This window comes from Indicator indicator, chromosome 17, assembly GCF_027791375.1.
Source record: "Indicator indicator isolate 239-I01 chromosome 17, UM_Iind_1.1, whole genome shotgun sequence".
Lineage (NCBI taxonomy): Eukaryota > Metazoa > Chordata > Aves > Piciformes > Indicatoridae > Indicator > Indicator indicator.
The window spans coordinates 5,189,773-5,212,417 of record NC_072026.1 but is presented as its reverse complement, the minus strand read 5'-3'; the positions used below and the strand labels follow the sequence as shown (position 1 = coordinate 5,212,417).

The 22,645-nt window shown below is 54.9% G+C and overlaps 1 protein-coding gene across 1 annotated transcript in view; it reads left to right on the top strand.

Annotated features, from left to right (window-relative positions):
* The first annotated feature begins 6,468 nt into the window (after window positions 1-6,468).
* The window catches only part of STARD8 (StAR related lipid transfer domain containing 8), a 45,131-nt gene continuing 28,954 nt past the window's right edge, over window positions 6,469-22,645 (top strand). The window contains exon 1 of the mRNA XM_054388678.1: window positions 6,469-6,549. The gene's annotated coding sequence lies outside the window, so the exon portion shown is untranslated. The remainder of the gene's footprint in view (window positions 6,550-22,645) is intronic.

Sequence of the window (22,645 nt, the reverse complement as noted above, 5' to 3'; positions counted from 1 at the left end):
GATGGCTTGCAACAATCTGTGTAAGGCTGAGCTGTGAGCTTTGTTGCTTTAACCATGGCAGGTCCTCTGCTGGGCTGCTCTTCTGCCTGCCTGCTATGGCAGAGTCCAGGTGTGGTCTGGGAGACCTGGTTCTTCACTATCCCCTTGGTGGAACTGTTGGCACAGGGGGGGAGGATCAGCAGCAGCGACACCCTGGATGTAATGGGAGGAGGCTCTAGCATGGGTGGCTGAAGCAGAAGCAGTTGGGGTAACTGAGCTGGTTGCTGCTCCTCATTGCTCACCGTGTTTGCCTTCCAGAGCTGGAGGCCTTTTGCTCTGGTGCAGCAGTGGCCACATAATCCAGATTCCTCAGATAAATTCCTGCTGTTTCTCCAAGATCTGTGGCTGCTGTATTAATTGCTGAGCACTCTGGGAACACAGGACCCTTGTTGCACCAAGTCAGCTCCCATGAATGATGCTGTTGTGCCTGTGTCCCTGCCTTTCGCCTCTCCTCCCTCCTGCCCTCCTCCTGTGGAAGCTGGGGAATTTGGTGTCGGTGGGATCCTGCCCACTGTGCTCGTGCAGCTGACGGCGCCAGCTCCATCTGCCATTTTGTGGCTGCCAGTCACCTTCTTCCCCTGATTTTCCTCTTGTAAACAAGGATATTGAAACCATCCTCCTCCTCTTGCTGCAGCCATGCTCACTCTGTGCTGGCACTGACCCAGTGCCAAGGCTGGTGCTGGAGCACCCCCATGGCTCCAGAAGCCATCCTGTGAGCGGCCAGGGCTGGCACTGGGATGTTCCTCCTCCTCCTCTGGTTTGGTGTGCTGTGGTTGATGGGGTGCAGAGAGGGTGTAGGCAAGCTGGCATCAAGGTGGACATGGTGAAGATGGTTTCTAGGTTATCTGTCCTGCAGAGAGGTGGGCAGAAGCAGGCAGCTCCCCTCCCACTTGCTGTTATTAGAGCTGTGAGTAGGATGTCCAATACCAAATCAGATTTTTGTCCATTTAGGAATAGCTCCAAGATGGCTCTCACATAGAATCATAGAACCAGTCAGGGTTGGAAGGGACCACAAGGATCATCTAGTTCCAATCCCCCTGCCGTGGGCAGGGACACCTTGCACTAGAAGGGACACCTCACACATGCATCCATGTGCTCTGCATGGGGATGAAGTAAAACTCTGGCAGCACCCATGGCTCATGGGTGAGCCAGGGATGCTTTGTGGGGGCAGTACAGCAGGGGCTGCTCTCAGGAAGAGCAAACAAGCATCCTGCATTGGGTGGATGGATGGGGTGCACATCAGGAACCTTCAGATGGGAGAGTGTGACAAGATCAGGGTGACTAAGACAGGTTGGGCCCAGCTCTGCCACCGAGTTAGACCCAGGTGAAGCCTGTTCCTGTGACCATGTTGTGAGTTTCTCCTGCCCTCCACCTATGGCAGTGGGAAAATATGGACCATGGCTAATGCTTGAATAAACAGAACAGGAACCCCTGAGTGTGTGTGTGACTTTACCCCAGGACACCCATGCCTGGTGTGGGTAGATTCGATTTATACACCTGAAAGAAAATTGTAACTTTGCTTTTTTTTTCTGTTGATTTTGGTTGTAGGCTAACAAGAAGCAGGTCACAGCCACCCTAAGGTGTTCAGGCCGTGTGTGTGTGTGGGTTTGTCTGTTGTGATGAGTGGTCGGCTGGAGCAAAGCTGCCTTTCCCGGGGATTCGCTTTATTTTCCTTCTTTTGCTTGGTTTTGACTTTTTCGGGTCTTTTTCTCTCGGTGGGGATGAGCCCGAGGGGGGAAGGACCTGTGGCGGGTTGCGGCCAGCAGAGGGCGCACTTCGCGCCCCCTACGTGTCAGGCTGGACGAGGGGACCCGTCCCAAGCTGGGGGGGGGACACACAGCAGGGAATGCGTCACAGCGGTGGTCACTCGAGGGGAAGGGGCTCACGGGTCTGTGTGAGGTGACACTGGAGGGGATCACTCGTGGGCAGTGGTCACACACGTGTGTTTAAGGTGTCACCTATGGGGACAGGGGTGTCACGCGTGTGTCACGCGTGCGGGACATCACACGTGGAGATGCACTGCCCATGAAAATGGCTTACAAGCAGTGCTGGACCCACCTGTGCCCCCGACCCCTGGGCTGAGCCCCACAGGATCTGCAGGTCTGTGTGTGACCTGGCAGAACAGAGTGGAGCTCTGAGACCTTAGCCAGCCCATTTCAGCTGCCCTTGGATTCCTGATGGAGCCTGGGGAAGCCTCCTCTTGCTCCCCCCACAGCTGGATGGGATAAGCCATGTGTGTCCTGTACCCCTGTGCTCCTCACATCTGGAGGTGCTCTCTTCTCTGGCACTGGGGAGTGTGTGATCAGGGATCTGTGGAGCCAGACCAAATTAGAATCAAAGAATCGTGGAACGGTTTGGGTTGGAAGGAACTTTGAGGGTCACCCCCGTGCAGCAAGCATGGACATCATCAGCATTTTAGAGAAGCAGCTAAGGGCACTGGGCTGGGGTTATAATGGGTTGTTTCCAGCACTGGCATTGTCTGAGCACCCCAGCCTCAGCAGAGGTGACCAGTGTGCACCTCCCAGTGGGATCTGCTCCTTGGAACAAGCCTTCACCGGTAGCTGGCCCATGGTCCAGCCAGTATGCCTGCTGGACCTGGCCCAGAGCAGGGAAGGCTTTGAGAGGGCAGCACCAACAGCTCACCCAAAAATGTCCTGACCTCAGATCTCTGTCTCAGGCTGGGCTGTATCTTCATCTATAGACAGCTGTATCCGTGTTTCTCATTACAGCAGGATCAGGATTCAGCCTGGCTTTCCCTGGGTGCATGTGGCTGTGCTCTCTCAGCCCTGGCCATGTGCCAAGCTTGGGCTGTGGTGAGGTGAGTTCAGCTCCTCCAAGGTCCCATTTATGGTCCTCTCTAAGCACCAGGCCAAGGTTATTCTTTGGAGCCTGTTACTGGAGTTTCCCCAGGTTAAGGTCTGGGTGTCCTAACCAACAAGGTGGTCCCCACCCTCCCTGCTGGCATGAGGAGGAGGAGGAAGGTCCCCATCCTGTTCACCTTTCCTGACATTTTTTCCTGGTATCTAGCCAGCCTTAAAGAGCCTTTGTGGATTTTTTTCTACCTCTCCTCAGCGATGCCCTTCGCACCACTCCAACCAACCTCTCTCCCCTTGCTGGGGCTGGTTATTGAGGGGCCAGGCAGAGGTTCTCCAGCCCCCCAGCCATGCTCTGGCCGCAGCCTCAGGGTGCTTCAGGCTGTTCCCAATGGTGAGCTCCACCATTCCTCAGCAATTCGCTGGCAACTATTAATATCTGCGGGTGTGAATGCGGCCCATTGATGGGGGCAGTGTGTGGTATGCACGGTCCTGCTCCTCCCAGCATCCGCCCCGGCACTGGCGTGGCCTCAGCTTCTCCGGAGCGAGTGGGACGAGAGGGGAGGGTCCACGTGGAACCGGCTGCTTTGCTCCTGCCCTCTGTGTAGCTGAGCGTCTCCGGGACATTTCCTGCCTCTCTGCCCCCACGCCCTCTCCGTTCCTGCTTTGTGTGAGGAAATGAGTGGAAAATGCTTGAAATCCTCCTCTGAGCTTTTTCCACTGGCTGACACCCTGCTGCTGGCACCGGGCTCTGACCCACCGCAGTGCCAGGCAGAGTAAAGCATCGGGAGCTCTGCCCTTACCCACCATGCCCCCTGTGCTGGGCACAGTGCTGCATTTTTCTGCCCCTTTCCCACTTATGTGGCCAGAGGTAAATGTCCATCCATGTGCACTCCGAGCCCAGAACCACCTGTGTCCTGGACTGCATGCCCAGCAGTGTGGGCAGCAGGTCAAGGGAGGGGATTCTGCCCCTCTGCTGTGCTCTACTGAGACCCCAACTGCAGAGTTGGGTCCAGTTCTGGAGTCCTCAGCACAGGAGAGACATGGACCTGTTTGAACAGGGCCAGAGGAGGCCACAGAAATGATGTGAGGTCTGAAACCCCTCTGCTGTGAGGACACACTGAGAAAATTGGAGTTATTCAGCCTGGAGAAGGGTCCAGGGACACCTTGTGGCCTTTCAATACTTTAAGGGGCCTGTAAGAAAGCTGGGGACAGACTTTTTAGCAGGGCCTGTTGTGATAGGACAAGGGGTGATTGGTTTAGTCTAAAGGAAGGAGATTTAGACTAGGTAGAAGGAAGCAATTTTTTACACTGAGGGTGTTGAGACACTGGCCCAGAAAGGTAGTAGGTGCCCCAGCCCTGGAAACATTCTAGATCAGGTTGTTTGGGGCTCTGAGCAACCTGCTGGAGCTGCAGATATCCCTGCTGACTGTGGGGTAGTTGGACTAGATGACCTTTAAAGGTCCCTGCCAGCCCAAAATGTTCTCTGTTTCTTGCCTGAACTTCCACTGATCTCCACCACTGCAAGTCAGTAGCTGCTTCCTTTCCATGGCTGTCTGTGGGGGGGTGGCAATGGCCACTTGCCCTCCAGCAGCTTTAGCCCCTCCCTGCCCATCCCCTGGCCCCTGCCTGGTGAGAAGCTCCCAAATACAAAACTGTATGAAGATTTTCAAGTCAACAACAGCCTCATTGAGAAGCTGGTTGCTGGGAGCCACTTCCCTCTCGAGCTGAGGGCTGCAGAGGCAGAGGCAGTTGGGAGGGTGGTGGGAGGAGGGTCAAGAGCTTGGGGCTCGGGAAGGAAGGAAGGAGATGTGCATGAAAAGCCTCTCAGACTGTGAAAACAATGGAAAAAACTTCTGATTTTTTTCCTTGATCCTCCCATGTTAGGGTACTTTGGCAAGCCAGTAATTTCAAGAGAAGAGCTGGTTATAGCTTCCCTGCAATGTAGCTGGTCTCTCTCTTGCCTTTCTGGTCATCTCACACCAAACTGTTGCCTTTCTCCCCTAGCATTGCATCTGTGCTTTGTGTATTTGCTCCTCAAGCCTCTTGCCCATCACCTCCATCTGACACTGTCCTTCCTCTCTGCTGCTCCTTACACACTGAGTCTGGTGCTTGCTGACCTCCAGCCCTTTAATCTCCCCTTCCCCACTAACAAATGCCTCCATCAAGTCCACCTAAAATCTGCTTCCCCCCCCCCCACCTTAGCCCCTCTATCCCACACCTCCTCCCATATTTTCTGTTTCACCCTCTTGCATGTAGTCTGCAGCTGGTCCCATCACCCATGACATGGGTCTAGAATCCCTAAGCCAGGTTGTGAGGTGTGTGTGTGCTGTGGGGAGGATTTTTCTCAGCCTGTGCCGTTGGAGGACAAGGAAATCCCCTGCAGCATGAGGGGGATTTTAGGCAGACACATCCTGCAGGAGCAGCCTCTCTGCTCCTCTTGGTGCCTGGCTGTGGCTTGCATCCCTGTTTTCCCACCCGCGTGGCTTGATGGGCAGGGAGAGACAGGGACAGATGGGTGTCTGTGCAGAAAATTCCCTGGGACTTGTCTTTGTGGGGGAAGAGCCTGAGGGACCCTCATGGGTGTTCAGCCCAGTGAAGAGGTTGCAGCTGTTCAGTGTCCTTGTCCTAGGGCCCCCAGCCCACATGAAGCCAGGCCAGGCCCCACAGTTGCTGCTGCTGGTCTGGAAGTGGAGGGAGGGAGATGGCTGAATGTGGGGGGACAGGGGACTGAGAGGCTGAGGGCAGCACAGAGCAGCCTTGTGGGACTGGGACAGGGGCAGGGTCTGGGATCACACTGGGTTTCACACGTGTTGTGGCAGCCCCTTCCCAGGGCTGCATCTGATGTGGCTGCATGCTTTGACTTGTATATGTGTGCACAGAATCAGAGAATAATAGAATCATGGAATTATGGAATTCTTTTGGTTGGAAGAGACCCTTAGGATCACCAAATGCAATATTAGCCCAGAATAGCCAGGTCATCACTAAACTGTGTCCCTCAACACCACATCTCCACGGCTTTGAAATCCCTGCAGGGACAGGGACTCCACCGCTGCCCCAGGCAACCTGTTTCAGGACTTGACAGCTCTTCTGGGGAAGAAATTGTTCCTCAAGTCCAACCTAAACATCCCCTAGCACAACTTGAGGCCATTTCCTCTTGTTCTATCACTTGTTCCTTGGGAGAAGAGAATGACCTGCACCTGTCTCCAGCCTCCTTTGAGGGAGTTGTAGACGGTGAGAAGCTCTCCCCTCAGCCTCCTTTTCTCCAGGCTGAGCAACCCCAGCTCCTGCAGTTGCTACATGGAGCAGCCTCGGGACCTTCGGCCTCACACCCTGCGCTGGGCACCAGCACTCGGGTTTCTCCGGGCTCTGGAAGGTGCCCGGGGGATCCCGGCGGCGGTGGGGCAGGAATGGGGCAGGAATGGGGCGGGCACGGGGCGGGCACGTCCCGGGGGTTGGAGGCGGAGCCACCGGCCCCGCCCCGGCCCCGCCCCGCAGCCCCGCACCTGCCGCGGCCCCGCTCACACCGACAACGGCCGGAGCCGTGGCTGGTCCCGGCCCGAGCCCGCCCCCGCCCGCGGCGGGGCCGAGGGTCCTCCAGCCCCCTTCGCACCCCTCTTCCTCCTCCTTCTCTCCGGGTCCCAAGAGATCACCCCCGGGAAGCGACGTTTTGACGGGGGCACGGCACGGCCCGAAGGTAAAGCAGAGACCGGGGGTTCTCCGGAGTGTGCGTGGGGGTGTGGAGGGCTGTTCGTGGGGTCAGGACGGTGTTTGGGGAGCGCTGTTTGTGTGTAGGGAGGTGTGTGAAGGTGTTTGGGAGTTGGGTCTTGGGGGGTGTTTGTGTGCTGGGGGATGGTGTTTGAGAGCGTATGTGTGTGTTAGGGGACCCCCGTGTTTGTGTGTCCGTGGGGATGTGTTGGGGGTCTGATGGCAGAGGCAGGGCTGGAATTTGGGTGACGGCAGCCAGCACTGTGCTGTGCAGCTCCGGAGGACGCTGCTCCCGCCACGCTCCCCGCTGTGACCGCTGTCAGGTTCACGCCCGTTATCGGTGTTATCTGTATGTGCCGGCGGGCACGCTGCCGGGACAAGGTGGCTGTGGTTTAGCCGGGGAGGAGGAGAAGCCCGGAGGTCGTTTCCCGACATAGCCGAGCTGTTAGCAGGTCCCGGTCATCCCCGGGCTGAGTCACAGCAGGGCGTGGGGTGAGGATCCGCAGGCTGCGTCCATCCGAGTTGGTGGTTCGGTGTGGGAGGCTGCTGGGCTCCTTCCATGGCTGACCAGGTCACTGCTGCGGCCCCATCGCTCGGCACACAGGGGGATGCAGAAGGGCTGGATGTGAGTCCGGGGCTGCCCAGGTTTCCTCAGGGCTTCTCCTCATTCCACCTCTACCTGGGATTACCATGATTAAAACAGTGCCTGGAAAAGCACAGATTTGCCTTCTGATCCAGAGTTCATGGAAAAGCTGTGCTGACGTCCAGAGGCTTTGGATCAAGCCCTTCTGCTGTGCAGGGGGACTTGATGCTAAGGCTTTTGGCACGTGGGCACGTGCTTGCAGTTGGTCATCTCGTTTGGAGCCCTTTATCTTTGGTGGAAACAGATGGGTTCGCCACGCGTGCCTGACGTGTCACGTTATGAACAGGCAGTAGTGCTGCCAAGGTAGGGCAAGATGTCTTCTCAGGGGCTGTTGGATCATGGCAAGCTTAAACACCAGCTTGTGGGATTGGTGGGTTGTGTTTTGGAGTAGCCTCTTCTTTTGGAGACCCTTGCACGGTCCCAGGACATCAAAGCATGTGTCGTGATGTTGTTGGCAGAGCTCTGCATTCTTTTCCATGTGCATACTTGAATTCTTATCAATGAATGTGCTTTTTTTTTTTTTTTTTCTGTTTACACTTTAACTGAAATCTGGTTAAGAGAGGCAGCAGGCTGCTGAAGCAGGAACACCAGCCCCTCAGTGCTCTGCACCCTTGTGCAGGGCACTGCTCCTCACTAGTGCTGGGCAGGGGCACGGTTCAGCTCAAACCCCCTTCTTGCAGGGAAAAATCAGCTCCCACCTTTGTCCCAAAAACTTGCCTGGAAGTCCCTTCTGTGACTCAACATTGAGCCCCAGTGCAGAGTGGGTATCAAACATGAGGTGCTCACATTCACACCGTGTTCCTGTGCTTCCTCTGAGAAATATTTTTCTAATAAAAGCCCTGCTGAATGAACCCAGCCGTGCTCCTGCTGAGCATTCCTCCTCTGTATTGCCTCAGTGTCCCAACCCCAGCCTGTGCTTGGGACAGGTTGCCAGCCATTTAGTTTCGTAAGAGAACGACATATGGCGATGCCTGAGGGCACTGCAGTACTTCCCTTGGGTTTTTGTACTCATTTCAAATAGATTTGGAAGTTCTTAAAGCCAGTCACAGTTGAGCAGGGGAAGGGAAGGTTGTCCTTTCCCTGAGGGCTTAGCAGGGGTTGCTGTGTGACTTTGCAGTGGAGGAACAACCTGACACGCTGGCTGGCCCCGAGCCCTGCCAGCTTCCCTGGCCCGGCTCTGCTGTGGCAAGCAAGCATTGCAAAGCTTCTGGAGGCCAGGTGCTGCCTTGGCTTCGCTCTCCTGGGAACAGGGTAAATCGTTGCCAGCAGAGAGGAGAATCGAGGAGCCCAGGACAGCTGGCCCGTTGCAGGGCTTTGCAGACTGATGTTTCCACTCTCCATGCTTTTGGAAGGGCTTTTGCATTCAGATGTGATGGGGCTTGAATCCTCCAAAGCACAGGCAGCGTGTTGATGATGAGGCTGCAGGGCAGGAGATGTCTCCTAGCATAATGACGGTATGGGGAGCTAGGAATGGTCCTGAGGGACAGCAGGACCTCAACCCTGCTTCAGAGCTTATTGCATAGCATTGGTATCTCTTTCCATCTCCAACAGCCTGACGACAGAGACACTGCCCACCTCTGCCCACCAGGTTTGGTGAAACACGTTGCCAAGGCCCAGTGGTGACAGCTGAGCTGGTTTTGGGGTGAAGTCCTTCAGAGGCAGTGGATAGCCTTCATGCTGGGATGCTGCTGCTCATACCTGTCCCATGCTGTGATGGTGTCAGTCCTGAGCTGAGAGGACCTGCCAGGAGCAGCAGCACCTCAGATTTGGAGTGCTGCTGAGGTGGGAACTGAGGCAGGAACTGAGGCATGTGTGGTGGTGGTGGGGACGTCTGCATGCAACCTGGCTCTTGTTTCTCAGCTTCCCTTCATCCACACACTGTTTCAGCCCCACAGGGAAGTGTGAAGGAGGTGTTTGGTTGGATTTAGTGCTGGAAAGGGGGCCACGAAGGGAAGTGGCCAGAAGTTTGTTGGTGGCCAGGCCAGAGGAGCTGCCTGTGAAGCTTTGTGCCGAGCTCCCGCACGCTCCGCAGCAGACTGGCAGTGCATGGCTGCATTCCAGCAAGGCCGGGGGTCTCCCGCCCGGTTAATGATTGAGCCACAATAACCCTTCGTGTGGAGCCTTCCTGAAAGTCACCTCCGGATAATTGTATCAAGCTTCTCCAGGCAGCTGGGCTGGGTGCAGAAATTTAAAGGGATAGGGGCTGCTCCTACATTTCCAGCAAGAAATTCCCTTCTAGGTGCAGGAAGTGCTGGCTTGTGGGTTTTCACTGTCTGACTTCTGATTAATTTGGTGTCCAGCTCTGGAGCCCTCAACTCAGGAAGGACATGGACCTGATGGAGTGGGTCCAGAGGAGGGCCATGAAAATGATCAGGGGGCTGGAACACCTCTGCTATGAGGACAGGCTGAGGGAGCTGTGGTGGTTCAGCCGGCAGACGAGAAAGCTCCAGGGAGACCTCATAGCAGCCTGCCAGTACCTGGAGGGGGCTACAAGAAGGCTGCAGAGGGACTGTTTGCAAAGGCCTGCAGGGATAGGACAGGGGGCTATGGTTTGACATTAGAGGAGATTTAAATTGGATGTTAGAAATAAGTTCTGCACCATGAGGGTGGTGGAACACTGCAACAGGTTGCTGAGGGAGGTGGTTGAGGTCTCATCCCTGGAGCTGTTCAAGGCTCAACAAGGCTCTGAGCAACTTGCTCTAAAGGAGGGTGTCCCTGCTGAGTACAGGAGGGTGGGACTGGATGAGCTTCAGAGGTCCCTTCCAACCCAAACCATTCTATGATTATCTGCAGGGTTCCTCACAGGCACTGTTGGTGGTGTGGAGATGGCCTTACTCTGCCCTGCTCCATGCTCATCCCAGTGCCCCCTGGGGGGTGACCCTGGATGCTAACCCTGGCTACTGTGGGCTCTGAGAGCATCCAGCCCCCACCTCTGGTTGCTGAGCTGTGACACCCATGGGTGGCTGTCTCCTGCTCTTCTCTCTGCTGCACAGTTAATGATCAGCAGTGTCCCCATGCCACGTGAGCACGCTTGCCCAGTGCCCAGCAGCAGAGCTGTTTGTCAAGCTGCTTGCAGGATCCCTTATCAGAAAAGAGCATTTGTCAGCCAGTGCCAGTTACAGGCAGAGTAAACGTTAACGGCTGGGCTGGGAAGGGGCATGGACAAGTGCAGCAGCTTAGCCTTCCCCAGTCAGCTCAACCTTTCACATCCTGCTGCAAGGAGGTTCATGTCCAGCTTGAGTTCCTCATGCTGTCCTATGGCTGAGCTCAGCTCTATCCTGCTGTGGCTTCCCCAGTGTCCACCTCACAGGTCCCACTGAGATGCCAGGGGTTGTTGCAGCTGATCAGGGTGAGCTCAGGATTACCAAAACCTGCTGGCCAAGCAGGTTTGGTGTCACACCTCATGCAGGTGAGATGGCAGCTGCTGAGGAGCACACTGGCCATGAATTCAGCATGGTGGGAGTTTGAAGGGACCTCTGGATATGATCTAGTTCAACCCCCATGTTGCGCCAGGGTGAGGAAGAGGGGCTGCAGGGCTTTCCATCCTCTCACCTTCAGCCCCAGGGACCTGTGTCTGCAGAGTGGGGTGGCTGGCAGCTGGCAGCTCAGCTTGGGGCATGGGCAGAGAGGGCAAGCAAAAGAACATTTAGAGGGAAAAGGAATTTAAAAAGGACAGGGCTGAAGAGGAAAAGGCTGGACTTGGGGCTGCAGGTCGGTGTGGGGAGGGAGGTGGAGCAGTTTGTGGGGCTTCAGGGAAGGTTTGCTCGCAGGGAGCTGGGGGGGTGTGCTGGTGAGTGGCAGCTGGTAGCTCCTGGTGAAACTGGAAATGGCCACAGGCAGGGGTGTCACAAGGCTGTGGGCCAGTGACATTCAGTGGTGACTCAGAGTGCACTTGACCTCCTGTCATTAGTGTCATTGGGTAAGAGCAGGAGATCTGGGCAGGCAGGGCTGGTGTCTCAGCTTCATTTTCCCAGGCAGGTAATTGCCTCATGGACACTGTACCCTTTCCTGAGCAAACCCCCTTGGGTGGTTGTCCCCTGGCACAGCCACCAGCATGAGCCTCCAGGCATGGTCAGGCACCAGCTTCAATGTCCAGGGCTGGACCTGAGCTCTAGCTGTCTGATTTCTCCTGGAATGAAGTCCTGGGAGCTGTGGTGCTCTCAGGAGCAGCAAAAATTAGGAAGCAGTGCTTCTCCCTCAGCTAGAAATAATGGGCTGAAGGGAAAATACAGATTTGAAGCACTTGAGCACACTTGAGACTGTGTGTATGAGAGGATAGGTCATCAGGACCTGCTGGGTGCCCCATTGCCTTACCTGGGTTCCTCTGGCCCCCTCTCATCCCCTCCAGCCCTGCTGAGGGAAAACTGAACATTGATGTGATGGTCTCTGGGCTTCATTCAGCAACCTTGTGCCCATCTCCAAATCTTTTTTCGTCTACTGCAAATGTCTCTGAGTCTGACCTTCTGTTGTTACTTTGGAGCAGAGAATGTTTCCTTCATTGGTTTATGCCATGCATAAATGCCCTGCCTCCAGGCCAGCTCAACAGCAGCTGCTGGGAACCACAGAGGAAAGTACCTGTTTCCTCTTGGGGCCTCATCCTGCCAGCAGGATGGGTAAGGGCTTTGCTGTGAAGACTGTTAAAGCTTAGAGGTGTATTTAACGTCCCAGTAAAATACATAATGGGCACAGTGTAGTGGTGGGAGTGCTGGGGAGCTCCACTGGGTTGTCCAGCAGACTTCAGCTGCTGGAGATGTCCATCTCCAATGCCTGCTGTGTGATTTGCTCCTCATTAACACCTTCCATGTGGGCATCTCCAAAGGTTCTAGGTGTGAAAATGTTTCCTGGATCTCTGGGTTCCCTTGCACAGCTTGTCTCAGCAGAGCCAGAAGGCTCTCCTGGACCCATTGCAGAAGCATCCTTCTGCCGTGGAGCTCTCCAGAGCTCTTGCTACAGCTCTGCAGGATAGCTGCCAGCTCAGGCACCTCCAGGCCGTTCTCACTGGGCACTTCAATACAGGAGGCAAAAACCCCACGGACTGAGCAGAAATCATCTCCCTGCCCAGAGGCAGGTGTGATCTCCTGCTGAACCCCTGCCGTGTGCTTTCCAGCCCAGAGGCAGCTGACCCTGCTGCTTCCCTTTCCCACGCCCGGGGCCGGCACACACGCCCCTGCAGCACAGCTTTTCCAGCACTGCTGCCGTCTAAAAAAACCCCAAAGCAAGAAGTCTTTGGGGCCTTTTGCAGCAGCAGCTGACTCGTATCAAGCTGCTTGGTGCATCTGGGACTCAAAGCCCTGCGTGTACAGTTCTGAAGGGGCACGTTTAGGGAGGCGACGCGGGCTGGGGACAAGGGAAGTGTGTGTGTTGCTGCAGGGAGCTGGGCTCTGCTCTTGGCCTTGGCTCTGCCTCAGGAGAAGCTTTGCCTCAGTTTTCTCCTGTGCAGAAGAGAGATGATAAAATTTCTTCCTCTGGAGGCTGTGACCTGTGAATGCACAGTGGTGCTCACCTTCCCTCCCTCCCTCCCTCCCTCCCTCCTTCCCTCCTTCCCTCCTTCCCTCCCTCCCTCCCTCCCTCCTTCCCTCCTTCCCTCCTTCCCTCCTTCCCTCCCTCCTTCCTTCCCTCCCTCCTTCCTTCCCTCCCTCCTTCCCTCCCTCCCTCCTTCCCTCCCTCCCTCCTTCCCTCCCTCCCTCCTTCCCTCCCTCCCTCCTTCCCTCCCTCCCTCCTTCCTTCCCTCCCTCCTTCCTTCCCTCCCTCCTTCCTTCCCTCCCTCCTTCCCTCCCTCCCTCCTTCCCTCCCTCCCTCCTTCCCTCCCTCTCTGTTTTCTGGGTTTCTTTTCTTTTTCTTGTGTTCAGTGTAGGGACGTTGGGCCAAACCCATTGCTTGTACTTCCTATAGCTCCCTACCTTGCTCTGCTTCCTGCTCGGCTGGAGATACTGGGGCTGGGAGGTGGTGTTGCTGGGGGTCTGGATGACCTGGGATTAAAGCATCCCACAAAAGGGCTCTGGGAAGGGGAGGGGGTGCAGCCCACTCATCCCTGTCCTCCCCAGCAGTGTGGGGTGATGCAGGACCTCCAGCAATGCCAACAGCTGTGTGAGCTCCTCCTGTGCCTGGTGGCTCTGGGAATGGAGCCTGTGTTTATGCAAAGTTAAGAGTGGGTCTCAGACTGAGCCTGTTCTGAGGGTCTGGTGCTTTCTTTATCAGATATTTTGCCATTGGATTACGAATTTTGGACTATTTTGCTCAAGACTCAGTCATGGTACAAGGATCCAGGGACCTCTGGCAGGAGGCTCTTCTTGCCTCTCCAGTCTGGAGCACAGACCACTTGAAAGAGCCCCAGGGTTTTGAGGTGTGTGGGTGGCTGAGTTTGCAGCAGGGACTGAAAGGGTTAAAGCTGCTTTGCAGTCTGATTTAAGGGGGGGGGGGGAAAGCCATTTCCTTCGTGTCCAGAGACAGTTTATTTTCTGGGCATTCTTCAGGACTCAGGGAGGTGCCTTTTCTTTAAGGCATTTCCTGTAAGCAAGTTTATATTTGGACTGGGGAGGGTGGGGAGGAGGAGGTGGGTGCTGAGGAAGGGTCCAGTGGCCCGAGCTGAGTGACCTCAGCTTTTGGCTTCTTGTCCCAAATTGTTGGAGGTGGCAGCTGGGAGCAGTGTTTGCAGGACCAGCTGTTGTAGTCAGACAAGCAGCAGGGTCCTGAGCCCCAGCAGTGGGGCTGAGCCAGCATGTGTGGGGTGTTGGGACCCCAAACAGCCCTTTCAGAGCATCCAGCTCTGATTGACATCCAGCTGTTCAGAAACAGGGACAAAATTCCCACTGCCAAGCCCTGCCTTTGCAAACCCCCCTTGTTCTCGGGGCTGCTTGCCCCTTTGGTGTGTCTGGGGGCTGAGGGGTGCTCTGTGTCCTCTGCAATAAGGAGTTACAGTGTAGAGCCTGATGCCCTTGGCTGTCCTTGTGGGTGCTGTGCCATGCTGTGCTGTGCTGTGGTGGAACCATGGAGTGATTACCCAGCCCAGGTCTGCAAAAACCACCAGAGAGGAACCATAGGCTCTGGAAAATGGAGCTGCCCCTGGCCAGGGAGCTTGGTTTGGTGTGAGGATTTGAGTTGGCCTTGCTGCTGGTTATGCTGGCTCAGAGCCTGGAGCTGTTTGTCTTCCCTCTTGTTGCTTCTCCCTGCTAGATAGTGACCAGTAAGGCAGCATTAGGTCCTTCTCTGGGTCTGTTTTGAGGGGGTTTAGGTTAATATGAGGAATTTACGTCTTCAGCATAATTCAACATGGCTAGCAGCAGAAAACAGCTGGCTGGCTGTGCCCTGAAAGTGCTCAATGCCAAGAAAAGATGTCCTGTCGTCCCCTTCCACCCTTTAGGACCATCCCTTCCATCACTTTTAAGACAAGTCCTGCCGGACACGAAATTCCAAAGTTTATTGTTGACCACCTCTTAATTCTCTTCCCTCCTCCAGGACGCCTTTGATTCCCATTAACAACAAAGAAATCAAGGGAGCAAGCACAGTACCAGATGAGCTCATCAAAGCCTCCTCTGCTCTTGATGTGTCTGTGGTGCAGATTTAACTCTTCTCCCCTTGATGCTTGATCAGATTTATTCCTGTGCAGAGCGCTGGGAGCTCGCAGCTGGGTGAGCCCCGGTGGGCTGGGCTCGCCTGGGAGGCAGCAGTGGGGTCCCAGCAGCTCTCCCATTGTTCCCTGTGCCAAGTTCCTTCTCCCCCATTCTGTTTTCTTTTTATTACTGTGATTTCCTAACGTCGGAAGAGGCGAGTTATGAAACTGGAGTTATCCAAACAGGTCTTGTTTGAAGATAGCGTTTCATCCAGCAGATGCAGCTTCCTGCTCTCTAAATGCTTGCCATTGTTCCACCTTGGCTCCTGGCCCCAACCCTGCTGGGGCCACTGGTAGTGCTGCTTGGCTTTGGCAAGCTGAGGAGTGGTGGTCCCAGCCATGGGAATCACAGAATCAGTCAGCCAGGTTGGAAGAGACCTCTGAGATCACCAAGCCCAACTGATCACCCAGCCCTAACTAATCAGCCAGGCTATGGCACTAGTGCCTCATCCAGGCTTTTCTTAAACACCTCCAGGGACGTCGACCTCACCACCCCCCTGGGCAGCACATTCCAAGGGGCAATCTCTCTGTCTGTGAAGAACTTCTTTCTAAGATCAAGCCTAAAATGCTGCTGGCCATCAGGCCTCAGGAGAGCTTTGGGGGAAGGAGAGCTGCAAGCCCTGGTCTGGTTCACCTCCCTGGCTGCTGCCTGTGGCCTCAGGTGCAACTGAATCTTACAGAATCATAGAATGGTCTGGGTAGGAAGGGACCTATGAAGGTCATTCAGTCCAACCCTCTCTGCAGTCAGCAGGGACATCCTCAACTAGGTCAGGTTGTCCAGAGCCCTGTCAAGCCTCACCTCAAATACCTCCAAGGATGGGGCCCCAACCACCAGGGCAACCTGGTCTTGTTCTGCTGCTGCTCTCCTCTGGGTGCCTCACCACCATGTGTGACATGGAGCTCAAGCTGGGTGGTTACTAGAATGGCTTTGTGTCCACTGGGAAGCATGCTCCTGCTCTGGCATGGAGCTTCAAAGAGATGGGTGAGGTGCCCATGTCATTCACCATCCTCTCCTCTCTGGACAGTCCCCAGGCAGTAGGAGGAGTGCTTGTGGTGATGGCAGGACACACAGTGTGGGATTGAAGAACTGGTAAAGGAAGAGGAAGGACAGAGCTTGCTGGAGCCAAAGCTTTTGTGCCTCGTGCTCCATTTTGTGGGCACAGGGATTCTGTTAGCCATGACCTTGGACTTGAAAGAAGGTGATCCACAGCCTGCAGCTTGAACAGGCTGAAGGATTTTGGGCAGCAGGAAAGTCTGGGGCTGGGCTGGAGGTGCATTAGGGGTGGATTTGCCTATTTTGGGAGGAGCTGGGTGTGCCCCAGACCTCTTCCTCTGGCTTAGGAAGCCGTTTTGGGGGTGTGTGTTGGGGGGTCACACTGTCCCTGGAGCACCACATCAGGTGATGCCTACCTCTGCCTCTCCTGCTCCTGTTCCCCACAGCTTTCCTACCTGCCCGAGAAGCAGTGGGGTTTTTGCATGAATGGAGCCTGGGTTTGTGAATGTGGAGCTGCAGATGTTTGCTCATCAGTGAAGTTCTGCAGAACTGTTGGCGGAAGCAGCACCAAGCCCTTGGCAGAGCTCTGTGGTTTGACGTGGTTCCTTCCTGCCCCTGCTCAGCTCTGCAAGCCCTCAGCAAGGTCCTACCTCTGACCCTGTCTTTACCAGGGCTCTGTTTCGGGGTGGCACATCTCATTTTGAGGTGCAGCCTGAGGTCCCTCAGGGAGGTCCCGTGAAAGGTCGTGGGTTTCTCGCACAGGAGCTCCCTGAGTGACCTCAGGCTCTACCTCAAAACCAGAGGTTTCTTGGGCAGCAGCCATCAGAGGAAGCAGAAGATAATGAGGTTGGAAGTCTGTGATTGGTGCTTGATAAGGTTCACTGGCATTTTGTCTCCATGGCAAGGAGGAAAACATGGTCAGTTATGAACATGTGTCTTGGCAGGGCCAATCCTCCCGGGGTGCCTGGGATGGGTACATCCTTCTGGTACATGAAGCCTCTGAGATTCCTGCAAATGGAGATCTCTGGCATCCTCAGGCTTCACCTGGGGGGAAGGTCCTTGGTCTCTGGTGGTACATACTACCCCTTGAACAGGACCTGTGCTCCTAAACAGCTCCTGGCAGCATGAAGAGAGCAGCACAAGTCTGTCAGGTAGATTTTCCAGGCACTCTTGTTTCTTGGCCAGGTGCCTGAGCTCTTTGGGCTATTGGGTGATGCACTGGTGGCTTTGACACTGATTCCTCATTTTTCTGATGCCCATCTCCAGCTTTGCCTGGGACTGGCCATGGGGAGGGTTGTGCTAGCCACAGGCAGGAGGAGCCATGGGCTTCCAGTGAGCTCCTGGTTGCATGGCTACCACAGCTGCTCCCCTACCCAGCCAGGATGCTGGGTCACTGCCCTGGAGGACCTGTCATGGTGCAGAGCTGCCAGCAGCTGGTGAGAAATGTTTTGCCTGCCTTGGGGTGGCTGTGAAAGCCTCCTGGTCACTGCAGTGTTCTCTCTGGCCCAGCTGGTGGGCATGAGGAACATATCCAGAAATGGCTCCTTGTCTGGAGAGGAAAAGGTGAAACACTGGGACAGTGAGACACTGACTCAGGTTGCCCAGGGAGGTGGTAGATGCCCCAGCCCTGGAAACATTCCAGGTCAGGTCGGATGGGGCTTTGAACAGCCTGGTCTAGTTGAAGGTGTCCTTGCTAGTGTAGGAAAGTTGAACTAGATGACCTTTAAAGGTCACCTTCCAACCCTTTAAACCATTCTGTAACAGCAGACAGGGCTTGGAAAGAAGGACAGCAAATGTGCTGGTCCTCCCTCCTTGCTTTGGAATGGCAACTCCTGGCAGTGTGCTGGTGGCTACACTGGGAACTGGAGCAACTCCTTCTTCAGCAGAGCTGGAGGGTTGGCCAGTCTGAACCAGCACTTGGTACAGCTCAAGCCTTTCTCAGGGCAAAAATAGCAAGAAGGAAAAAGCTGCAGGTTGTGTGGAGGAAAGTGAAGGGACCACAAAGAGTTCTGCTCAGCTCCAGCCCTCTCCACCTCAGTGGGCACAGGAAGGAGGAATGCTGTGTGTTGCTTCCCAGGTGGGGACTGCAGAGGAAGCCCCATCCAGCCCTGCATCCCCCTCCAGTGCCAGCCTGCAAGTCCTGACATGGGGATGGACCCTGGGGTGTTTGCAGTGGAGGTGGAATATGGAGGTGGAAGGAGGTGTCACATCCCTCAGCTCTCCCTGGGAACACTCTGGAGCTCTGGGCAGAGCAAAGATCAGCTCCTCTGGTGCAGATGGGTGATCTGAGCCAGCAGGCACCTCGTGACCCTGGCTCGTTCTGCAGGCAGGAACGAAACGCTCTGTGAGCAGCTGGCAGGCAAGAGCAGCAAGTCCTCTGGCGTGGCCATCCCAGGCCAATGTCACCATGCACACCTGTGTCTGTGCAAGCCTGCCTGTGAGGCAGGGCTGGGAGGGTGCCCATTCGTGTGGCTGGAGCTCCCACAGCACGTCAGCAGCTGGCCACCCATGCACCCAGGCTCTGGAGTCACAGAATCATAGAATGTTAAGAGCTGGAAGGGACCTTGAAAGATCATCCAGTCCTGCCAGAGTAGGATCACTTCTTCCAGGTCACACAGGAATGCATCCAGGTGGGTTTTGAATATCTCCAGAGAGGGAGACTCAACAACCCCTCCCTGGGCAGCCTGTTCCAGTGCTCCATCACCCTCACAGTGAAAAAATTTTTCCTCATGTTTCCATGGAACTTGGATTGGTTCCTAAGGCTCATTTCATGTTTAAACCATGGAGGTGCTGTATTTTCAAAGACAGATTTTTGAGGCATTTGGGGCCTTAGCAGGTGAGGGTGTTCAAACAGAGAAGTTTTCCCCTTGCTTTGCTTTTCAGTGGCCTTTTTCCCAGTGAGCAGAGACACACTGGAACCCCAGGGAGGTTGTGGCTGTGCAGGTTGTGTTCAAGACCAGGTTGGATGAGGCCTTGAGCAGTGTGGTCTAGTGGGAGATGTCCTTGCATACGGCAGGGGGGTTGGAACTAGTTGATCTTTGAGGTCCCTTCCAACCCAAACCATTTTGTGATTCTGTGGTTTGGACAAAAGCAAAATCCAGACAGACTCAGACAGGACTGAGCAGCCTTGGGGCTGGTGGAGTGGTGATTCTCTCCCTCTGAAGATGCTGAGGGACTGCTGGCATGCTGGGCCAGCCCCTTCACAATGGGATAGAGAGAGAATCTTTCAAAGCAGCTGAGGACTCCATTCTTCTAAGCACTTGTAAAAGGCACTTGTTAATGAAGAGCTTTGAGTCCCTTCAGAGGGCACACAGGTGTGAGCCAAAAGCCAGTGACTCATAAGGATAGCCAGGATGGGATTTGGAAGGATGTGAGCTGATTGATTTACCACAAACGAGGCTGGGCTGCAGCCCGGGGGCAGAAGTTTTCTGAGGCAAAGGTTTCCTCAGAAACAGCCCCAGGAGAACTGCTGCATTCTAGTGAGATGGAAAAGTAAATTTTGCTTGAGGAGACACTCAAAGCATTGTTCTGAAGGAGGCTGGAGAAGTTTACTCGTGTAGAATGCTGCCACGGAAAGCACTCAAGTGGGGCACTGAGGTGGCCCCTCCAAGGGTGAGCGGTCCCACTGAGGTGTGGGGAGCAGGGATGGTGGCTGCTGAGGTGTCTTACCCTGCACCATGCCATGGTGCAAGCTTTCAGCCTTGCTGAGGGCTCTTCCTGGCAAGGAGACCTGAGTGAAGAGGGTGATACCCTTTGCTTTGGTCCTCCTGCCCTGCAGTGGGGGGGAGGCTTCCCTGCCCTGCGTGTTGCTGTGGCAGAGGTGTCACTGGAGAGGCTCCTCTGTGTGTGATGGCAGGTGGAGAGTCCAGTGTAACTGTCTTCAGGTCAGAGCTTTCACAGCCCCCAGAAAGCATGAGAGGAGGGCTGGAGCATCAGCCCTGTGCCTGAGCCTGTCCTCAGGAGGGGAACTTGCCTGCTTTTAGCAGCAGGCTCCTCCTGCCCCGCTCCGGCTGCCAGCACAAGCGAGGCCATTGTGCAGCCAGGCAAGAAAACCCCCAGCAGGTCTTGCAGTGACAAATCTCCTTCTGCTCACAGAGGGGCTTTCACAAGGGAGGCAAGCTGGGAGAAAACATGCCCATTCCTGCCAAAAGGCATTGCCTTGCCAGGAACTGCCCTCTGTTTTCTACTGTTGCTCCTGCAAATGGGCTGTGGGTTGGTTTAGGGCTTCCTGCTGCCTTCTAACACATGGCCTTCTCCTTGGCTTGACCCTGAGGAGCTCTTCCTCTGCTTCTGACCTTGCTGTCTGCAGCCACAGCACCAGCTCCGATGCCTTCGGCGTCACAACTTCCCTTGAGCAGCAGAAGCTATGCAGGGGTGTGAGCTCCTGTGCCTGTAAATCCCTTGGAAGGCTGGGAAGTACCTGGTTAATTAACACAGCTGAAGAAGAGTCATTTAACCATCTCTGGAAGCATTTCCTATTGCATACAGCAATGCTCTGGCATTTGGGACTGTCCTTCAACCATGGACCCACTCCAGTTCCCTCCATGCACCCTCAGCTCCTCCACTGCTGTTTCGTGGACAGGCTCTATGGCTGCTTCTGCCCCTCAGCAGATGTCATGTTCTACACTGAGGGCCATGGTTTAGGCTGTGCCTGGGCTGAGGAGAGGGTGCAGGACTGGATGGCAGAGGTGGCTGTGCCAGTTCTCTGAATTTGCCATTCCCATGGCTCTTGACTGTCAGGCCTGCATATGAGTCTATAATATTGCTTGGGGCCAGCTTCTGCATCCTGTTTTGTAATATTCCCTGACATTCCCCAAATTCCTGGCAAGGACACTTCTGTAGTTTCTTGAAATGTTCCTTTGTCTCTTTGCAAAACTGTGACAACCTTTAAAACTGCTCCTCAAAGTGTCTCTTGGCCCTCTCATAAGGAGGAGGAAGCTTGAGCTTTGACTCCAGCCCCAAAACCATCTTCTTCCAGTGGGGATAAAAAAAAAAAAAAAGAGATAAGGGCTGTGGACTCCTGTTTGACTCAGGTGACCTTTGTAAACCACAAGTCCGTGCTGTCTGGTTCCATCCACCCTTGTTGTAAGTTTTCACTCTGACCTCCATGTTTTTGTGATGATCTTGGGCTCAAGAAGCCATCAGATGAATCCGAAGTCCAACTGGGCAAGAACCAGGAGTTGACAAGGCAGGCTGCAGGTCCTCATGTCAGGTATTTTCCTGGTGCTGGGACACCCTTCCCTCACTTCTTTAGGTAGCAGCTCCCCGGGACATGAAGGGAACTTCTTGATGGGTGGGCTGTGCCAGCTCCTCCTTTCTCCCATGGGTGACAGGAACAGTGTCATTGGCACCTTCTCTGTGCCCCCAAAGGAGGTGTAGGTTCAGACACCATCTCAGCCTCCTCTCCTGGGCAGCATTTCAATGTGCTCTAGACAAGGGGGCACCTATCTGCCTGTCCTGTGGTGTTGGAGCCAGCAAAGGCTGTGTCCTGCCTTCTCCCCCACCTCCAGATGTTGGCTGACTGGAGGCAACTACAGCTCTTGCTGCAGCTGGAAATGACGGACTGGTTTCCTTCTGTGGCCCCACAGTAATGTTAATGACAGGAAGGTCTGGCCAGGAGAGCGGTGGAAGAGGATTTTCCTGAGGAGAACTGGACACAAATCCCGTTGGGGGGTGGGGGTGGGGGGTGTTGGGGGGAGGGTGTTGCAAGGGGCAGGATGTGTGCATGGCACCTGGTCTCAGTGCTGGTGTGAGGGTGGGTGGTGTGTCCCCTGTGGAGATTGGCCACCAGCTTCCTGCACCTCCAGTGCCAGCTGGGTTTGGTGTCTGTGTGCACAGAAAGGTCTTTCTCCCAGTGAAATAGCAGCAGCAGCAGCATTTGTTATCACTTGGCCCAGTCCTCTGCTGGCTTTCAGCAGCGCTCTCTTTGCAAGGGGAGGTCTTGCTTTCCATCCCAGGAGGACCAAGACCTCTGGGTTCAAGGATTTCATTAATGGGCTGTGTCAAAACATCTCTGGGGGGTCCTGGAGCAGCTTTGGTGGAGCACGTGTTGTGAGCTGGAGCAGGCAGCGGCCAAGGCACCCTCTGTTGCAGCAATGCCAAAGGGCAGCAGCGTGGTTGTCCTGGGGCCTGGTGCTTTCCAGCATTTCTGGGGTGTGAGATCATATTTGGAAGTGGCTTTTGACTCCCAGACTTGGTGGAAATTTTACACATGATCACTGGTGGCTTGGATGCTGCTGTGACACCTCCCCATCTGCGCAGGGGTTGCTGCTGTCAGCTGGACACCCTGGCTGTCATGTGTGCTGGGCTTTTCATCCCATTCCTTTCCAAGGTCTGCTCACAGATGGATTTACCAGCCTGCTGTGCTTTGGATCTGGGATCTCCCCTGCCAGGTCCTGCTCAACTCAGGGCATCACGTAGCTCATACTCTAAATTATTGATGGCCAAAGCTCTGACCTGGGGAAGTGCAGTTGCAGAGAACATGCTTTTCATGATGGAGACTGATTCCATTGTCACCCAGAGCTTCTTGCTTGGACAATAGTGCTTCCCTCAGCTTCACTCTGCCTGGAATGCTGGCAAGTCCTTCATAGAGGAAAGGAGCAGTCCCAGGGCAAGGTGAAGTACCAAGGGGTTGGGCACAGACCAGGAACATATAGGAACTTAGTCAGTTAAGTCTAGATATCTTGGATGGCAGGTCAGACCTTATTGTGGCCTTCCAGTATCTTAAGGGGTCCTACAAGAAAGCTGGTGAGGGACTTTTTAGGGTGTCAGGTAGTGATAGGGCTAGGGGGAATGGAAAAAAAAAAATCAAATGGGTAGATTCAGATTGGATGTTAGGA